Genomic DNA, 8,387 nt, shown 5'->3' with positions numbered 1-8,387 from the left:
AAAAAATAAAATGCAGCACTGTAAAATTAGTTTTTTAAATCCAAAGATATTTGTAAAATAACTTCGCTTGCTTCTTCTTTTTCAAATTATTTATTTTGTATGCGTGTGTGTGTAAATCGAGCCACTAGTTGCGTATGTATATGTAATCATTTCGTGACAGTCTGCGATGTTGTCAATACATTTCGACGAAATAAACGCAAAAAAGTCATAAAATGGCTGTTTTTTCCCTCAAAATATATTGTTAACACTATCATTTTTCAACGCGAAACAATGATTGAGTGGAACTTTTTTCGCACCAACAAACAGAGTACCGGCCTTTATATTTTACAATCGTTTCATTTGTACTGGGCATCGGGATAATAAAGACAAAACAAAATGTTAACAAAAGGAGCACAGCAATTGATGTTGCAAAACAAGCATTCCCTGCCAGCATTTCAAAGTTCCATTTCATCTTCATCGCTACCACAGACTCGTAAATGTCACTACAACCATCCTACTGTGATGGGGGACAGCATATCATAAAGTACAAAATGTACTTCATACATGTATCTTGCCATCACTACTTTTACAAAAGCCATTTTATTTTTTGTGAAACGCCAAGCGCAACCAGCTTGTTATATTTTAATTAAATAAAAACGAAAATAAAGTTCTGAAAACATAGATTTTACGCTTAAAATTGTGAAAGGTATATTGGTGAACAATTTTTGATTTTCCAAATGGAATAAAGTGATTGTTTTTCAAATATTTTACAGACACGCTGCCTCCATCGAATAAAAACACTGGCTGATAGACGCTGCAACATGTACCTCGCTACTTGTAACTCTACATCATCATTAATGTATATATATATATATATATATATATATATATATATATATATATATATATATATATATATATATATATATATAGAATATTTAGGAAAGTTTGCACAAATTCAATTTGCTTTGCGACTTTTTTGAAAGGATTTTCAACATTTTCTCAAACAAAAAAAAATGAAAATAATATTCTAATCAAATTGAGTTCATTCCTTAAAAGTATTTGTAATGGCGTTTAATTTTTTGTAAAAAATATCTTACGGTATTCAGTTTCTTCTTCACTTGCGGTGGCCATTGTCTGCAATAAGATGTGGATGTTACAAAGTTTGTAATGGTATATATACACAAATTTCTTTTAATTGTAATTTAACCACTTTGGTTTTAATTTCACTGATTAAAAAACTTTCGAAATAGTCACACAGTACGTTCATTCAAAACCAAAAAATGCGAAAAACTAGCGACATTTTTTCCATTCGTGATACTTTGTTTTTTTTTTCGAGTTGAAAAACTCACGTAAATCGATTAGTCAGTATTTTCATAACATGGCGCCATTTGCAATGTGAATTAAGAAATTATTTATTAAACTGATTTTTGTGAATTTATTATTTTTTATATTATTGTTTTTGATCTCAGCTTAAAACCATGCATTGACTAAACTACAAGTGTAGCTTAACCAACAGAGAAAAAGTATGCTTGTCAAATTTATTTGGCCAAAGCCCTATAGACTGCAAGATGGTTGGATGTACAGCTGTTTCAGAATTACCACATTCCTCATCAGCATCCTCTACTTGCAGCAAAACTATCAACCAATTATCAGAATAAATTCGGGTAATTCACTCAACCCAAAGTGAACTACACTTGAACCTCCCGAAAAAGGGTTTGATAGTCGGCTACTGCCTAAACAAATTTGCCAGCTTATCTCTTTTCCTTTGCCAAACTCAAATCATCGATTTGAATGTATTTGGCTGGGTTTGTTTTTGAGCGTGCTTCCTCTATCTTCATTCGTTTTGTTTGTTATTGTTGGCTTCTCTTCAATCGTTATTGTTGTTTTTGATCTCAGCTTAAAGCCATGCATTGACTAAACTACAAGTGTAGCTTAACCAACAGAGGAAAAGTATGCTTGTCAAATTTATTTGGGCAAAGCCCTATGACTGCAAGATGGTTGGATGTACAGCTGTTTCGGAATTACCACATTCCTCATCAGCATCCTCTACTTGCAGCAAAACTATCAACCAATTTTCAGAATAAATTCGGGTAATTCACTCAACCCAAAGTGAACTACACTTGAACCTCCCGAAAAAGGGTTTGATAGTCGGCTACTGCCTAAACAAATTTTTTATATTATTTAAAAATGTAATCTGATCGATTGATAAAACAAAGTATAACATGGGGTTGTATTTCCCTAATAAACTAGCAACCAACATCTAGCCGCTCGCTACTATATTGTAGAACATAAATAATGTATAAAACATGAAATTTAAACACAAATGTTAACAAAATAAAAGCCTTATTTGGTGTTCGGTTCGGTTTTCGCGTTGAAACTCCATACAAAACCAAAACATGCGAAAAACTAGCGAAATTTTTTCCATTTGTGGTACTTTGTTTTTTTTCGAGTTGGAAAACTGACGTAACTCGCGTAGTCAGTATTTTCATAACATGGCGCAATTTGCAATGTGAATTAAGAAATAATTTATTTATTAAACTGATTTTTGTGAATTTATAACACAAAAGTGGATCTGATTATTATTTAAAAATGTAATCTGATGATTGATAAAACAAAGTATAACATGGAGTTGTATTTCCATAATAAACCAGCAACAATATCTAGCCGCTCCCCACTATATGGTAGAATATAAATAATGTACATATATAACATGAAATTTAAATACAAATGTTAACAAAATAAAAGCTTTATTTGGTAAATTATATTTTACAATCGTTTCATTTGTACTGGGCATCGGGATAATAAACACAAAACATAATTTAAACAAAAGGAGGCACAGCAATTGATGTTCCAAAACAAGCATTAGCACTTCAACCAACATGTATAGTACCGAGGTAGCAATGAATGGAATCACAAGAATTAATTGCTATGTTCCAAAAAATAAAATGCAGCACTGTAAAATTAGTTTTTTACATCCAAAGATATTTGTAAAATAACTTCGCCTGCTTCTTCTTTTTCAAATTATTTATTTTGTATGCGTGTGTGTGTAAATCGAGCCACTAGTTGCGTATGTATATGTACTCATTTCGTGACAGTCTGCGATGTTGTCAATACATTTCGACGAAATAAACGCAAAAAAGTCCTAAAATGGCTGTTTTTTCCCTCAAAATATATTGTTAACACTATCATTTTTCAACGCGAAACAATGATTGAGTGGAACTTTTTTCGCACCAACAAACAGAGTACCGGCCTTTATATTTTACAATCGTTTCATTTGTACTGGGCATCGGGATAATAAAGACAAAACAAAATGTTAACAAAAGGAGCACAGAAATTGATGTTGCAAAACAAGCATTATCACTTCAACCAACATGTATAGTACCGAGGTAGCAATGAATGGAATAACAAGAATTAATTGCTATGTTCCAAAAAATAAAATGCAGCACTGTAAAATTAGTTTTTTAAATCCAAAGATATTTGTAAAATAACTTCGCTTGCTTCTTCTTTTTCAAATTATTTATTTTGTATGCGTGTGTGTGTAAATCGAGCCACTAGTTGCGTATGTATATGTAATCATTTCGTGACAGTCTGCGATGTTGTCAATACATTTCGACGAAATAAACGCAAAAAAGTCATAAAATGGCTGTTTTTTCCCTCAAAATATATTGTTAACACTATCATTTTTCAACGCGAAACAATGATTGAGTGGAACTTTTTTCGCACCAACAAACAGAGTACCGGCCTTTATATTTTACAATCGTTTCATTTGTACTGGGCATCGGGATAATAAAGACAAAACAAAATGTTAACAAAAGGAGCACAGCAATTGATGTTGCAAAACAAGCATTCCCTGCCAGCATTTCAAAGTTCCATTTCATCTTCATCGCTACCACAGACTCGTAAATGTCACTACAACCATCCTACTGTGATGGGGGACAGCATATCATAAAGTACAAAATGTACTTCATACATGTATCTTGCCATCACTACTTTTACAAAAGCCATTTTATTTTTTGTGAAACGCCAAGCGCAACCAGCTTGTTATATTTTAATTAAATAAAAACGAAAATAAAGTTCTGAAAACATAGATTTTACGCTTAAAATTGTGAAAGGTATATTGGTGAACAATTTTTGATTTTCCAAATGGAATAAAGTGATTGTTTTTCAAATATTTTACAGACACGCTGCCTCCATCGAATAAAAACACTGGCTGATAGACGCTGCAACATGTACCTCGCTACTTGTAACTCTACATCATCATTAATGCAAAAAATTATGTTAAATGTGATGTGATAGTGGTATAAATGTTATATTTTTAAGAATTTGTAAATGATTAATCAAATTAATAAATATCTAAACAAACGTGTTTTACTCGACCACAATGATTCTTTTACCACTATCTTAAAATGTGCTTTTTCTGATTGTTTGGAGGGTCTCTTATTGGCGTCGTTCTAAATTGATCTATAAAGGCAACTAATAATTGCACTCATGCGAAACCTTTTTGTAGTAACTTGGCGTGGTACAACTTCTCAATAGTGACGGCGCTTTTCCGACGAGTTTTTGATATCGTATATGATTGTTTTCGACGTACTGGGGATTCTCAGAAGCGCCCCCAAATTCAAAAAATGTTGGCAGGGTTAGCACTTCAACCAACATGTATAGTACCGGGGTAGCGATGAATGGAATCACAAGAATTAATTGCAATGTTCCAAACAATAAAATGCAGCATTGTAAAATTAGATTTTTTAAATCCAAAGTTATTTGTAAAATAACTTCTGTTTCTTCTTTTTCAATTTAATTATAATGTATGTATGCATGTGTGTGAAAATCGAGCCACTAGTTGCCTATTTAAGGTGGGTACTATGTTTGTTGGCACGAAAAAAACTTCACTTAACCATTCTTTCGCGTTGAAAAATGAGAGTGTTGACAATACATTTCGAACGAAGAAAACAGCTATTTTGGAGCTATTCCACGTTTATTTCTCCGCAATTTAATTGACAACATCGCCAAATGTCATACTATTTTTACTTATACATACGCAGCAGCTGATTGTTTACATACACGCATTCATGATAATTGTTTTGAAAAGTGTTTTTCTACCAGTTTTTGGATTGTTTTGCAAAAAAATCTCATACAGCACTGGACACTAATAATTGTTAAGAATAAAGCTCCAGCCGCTCTACCCCTGGTGTCTTAACACATTCTGCAACAGCTTTTACAACATGTGGTACATTGTCTTCTTCAGCTTTTCCAAATGGATACCGTCAATTTGTAACGCACATCAAAAAAACATATAATTCCGGTGTTATGCTAACTTTTACATCATGAGCAGCAATGGACTCATTCATCAACAAACTTAATTCGTTGGTGTCCACAATATCTACACAATCGCATTGCAATACCATGCTGTTGCCGCCTCACTAGCAATTTCAAATCCAGTGGTCACCACCACGGTTCCCACAAAGGATAATAATGCCATTTCATTTGCCAATGTTGTTACATCGAGGGGAACAACCAACTTAAGCCCATAACTCAAGTTCAAGGGTAGTTCCTAAGCCAAAGTCACTGTTCCCGACTTATATTTCGTCACAAAGGGATGTTAGTGTTCTATACCAGACTCTTCGTTGACTGAAATTAATACATTGAGAAGCAATTGGCTGGTTTACTGAAGGATGTTATACTCTCCCAATGTATAAGTTCCAATAACTATTTCAGTCACGTTATGAAATTCAACCAGTGTTTTGAATTGATAAAATGCAAGAATGCCGCTAACTGAAATTTAAAAGCCACAACGAAATTAAATCGTTTCATTCCAGCCTATCGCAATCATTTTGGACAAAAGATGAATACATCATTGCTACTTAAATAAAAATTATTTAATTATTTGCTATAAACATTTATTTTGGATATAACTTTGTTCAGAAAAATTTACTAATTTTATATTAAAAAGTATAAAACGTATAAGACCACCCAATTACCTATACCCCGGTATATAAAAATAAAACAAGTTCGATTATAATTTTATTATGATTTTTTATTAATTTGTACATTTATACACTAATTAAAGACACTAGAACACAATGTTTTCTTTTCTGGATTATCAGCTTTCTTTCATTAATATTGTTATATTTAAAAATTTTTAATTATCATTTCTCATATTTAGCTTTCATGTTGTTTCCATTAAAAATTAAAATTGCATTAACATTTCTTTTGTTCAGTTCTCATTCATTTACGCCTCTTACACACAAAAAACGAGCTCGCTTAACAAATGGAAAAGGGAGCAATTACGAGGAGCGGTAAAATAATAAAAAAAATACAATTCATTTCTTTGTAAAAAATGGGTGTTGAATGTAGAAGCACTGGGTTTACAGTGATAAGACGAAATCGTTTTTAAGCATATTTTAAAAAAGAAATCTTCATCGATTACATCTGCAGTATTATGACAATTAGCTTCTTCTACTTCTTCGTGTTCTGTGCAAACATTATGTTGCATAACATTAGTCAATTCTAAATTAGCAGGGGATGATGATAAATGGTGGCCTGGTTGTATCTCTACAATATGACGCTGATGGAATGCTATTGTTGCTGATGGCTGAAGCGATGATGGTACTGTTGTAATAGGCGGAGTTTCCAACGGGCACCGGTCGCCGATTGGAAACTCCTAGAAGACATTCCTTAGAATAAAATTTCACCCAGCCACTTCTTCGCCAGCAAAATCCAATTTAACAACATCACCTGGTAAACATTCCTCCACATCAACTTCATTCTCTGCCGTATTTATACGGTTCAATGTCATTGTAATATCTGGACCAGACTTAAGTCCCACGGTAGCTCCTGCTAAAGCCATTGTAGTGGTGGGAACAACAACATTCGATCCAGCTGCTGGTGATATTATTGTGGATGATTGTGAAACCTCCATTGCATTAGTATTGCATTTGTATTACTAACGGCAGCAACAGTCGATATTGCATTTGAAGAATTAGTAATAGTGGCTAATGTTGGAGTAGTATTTGCTGCTGAAAAATATTTCGGTAGTTTTTCGCATTTTTGGTTTTGTATGGGATTTCGCTTCGGAAACCGAACATAGTACCTACCTTATAGGTGGGTACTATGTTTGTTGGCACGAAAAAACTTCACTTAACCATTCTTTCGCGTTGAAAAAGAAAACAGCTATTTTGGAACTATTCTGCGTTTATTTCTCAGCAATTTAATTGACAACATCGCCAAACGTCATAATATTTTTACGTATACATACGCAGCAGCTGATTGTTTACATACACGCATTCATAATAATTTTTTTGAAGTGTTTTTCTACCAGTTTTTGAATTGTTTTGAACCAAATCTCACAAAGCACTGGACAATAATAATCCAAATGGATTCCGTCAATTTGTTATGCAAACTTTTACATCCGAAGCAATTGACAATCCGTTCAGCAACAAACTTAATTCAGCAACAAAACAATTGGTGAAAAACGCTATGCCGAAAAGAAGACACATAAGGAACAAAATCATAGTTTGAATAAAGTCGAATATCTTAAAATCGTCGTTATCACACCACCATGGAAAGTCAAATGCGTGTGAGAATTTTCAAGCAAAATTTAAAAATCATACAGGATTTGAATGCAAATGAGCGTGGTAGTGCCAAATTTGCTGATTTGACCAGTACCGAATATAAACAACGTACCGGCATGTGACAACGAGATGAGGGTAATGCTGCTTTAAGGTGTGTACTATGTTCGGTTTTCGAGTTGAAAATCACTTTATTTTCGCGATTACTTTTCCTGAAATAATCAAAATTATAAATGAAAACAGACATATTTCTGTAAAGTCTATCCGAAATCTAGAGGAACAAGAAATTGCACATCAATTTAGTTAATTTATCTGCTTTATATTGAACTGTTTTAATAAAGTAACCGCGAAAATTTCAACGCGAAAAGCGAACATAGTACTTACCTTTAACCCCTAAAACTGAAATTCCAGACATTGAATTGCCCAAAGAATTCGATTGGAGAGAAAAGGTCAATGTGGCTCTTGCTGGGCTTTTAGTGTTACCGGCAATGTCGAAGATTTGCATGATGTCAGGACTGATAACTGGAACAATATTCCGAGCAGGAATTATTAGATTGTGATACAACAGATTCAGCTTGTAATGGTGGTTTGCCCGATAATGCTTATGATGCCATTGAGAAAATTGGAGGTTTAGGACTTGAACTTGAAATGAATTTCCCTATCATGCACGCAAAGAACAATGCCGCTTCAATACATCGAAAATCCATGTTAAAGTAAAAGGTCATGTTGATTTACCCAAAAACTCATACATGTGGTGGCTGTCTGTACAACTCTTTGAAAGGTTTTTGTGCAGCCATCATGGAAATACAAACCATACCATTTCTCATACTTAATACC

The 8,387-nt window shown here is 33.4% G+C and overlaps 1 long non-coding RNA gene across 1 annotated transcript; it reads left to right on the top strand.

Annotated features, from left to right (window-relative positions):
- The first annotated feature begins 3,971 nt into the window (after positions 1-3,971).
- On the top strand, positions 3,972-4,364 carry LOC142232076 (uncharacterized). Its single transcript, XR_012721009.1, has 2 exons — positions 3,972-4,094; positions 4,162-4,364. It is a non-coding gene; the product is annotated as an uncharacterized LOC142232076 (long non-coding RNA).
- The last annotated feature ends 4,023 nt before the right edge of the window (positions 4,365-8,387 follow it).

Source organism: Haematobia irritans, chromosome 3, assembly GCF_050003625.1.
Source record: "Haematobia irritans isolate KBUSLIRL chromosome 3, ASM5000362v1, whole genome shotgun sequence".
NCBI classification, from domain to species: Eukaryota; Metazoa; Arthropoda; class Insecta; order Diptera; family Muscidae; genus Haematobia; species Haematobia irritans.
Note: the sequence above shows the minus strand (reverse complement) of the source record. Positions and strands in the feature narration are given on the sequence as shown.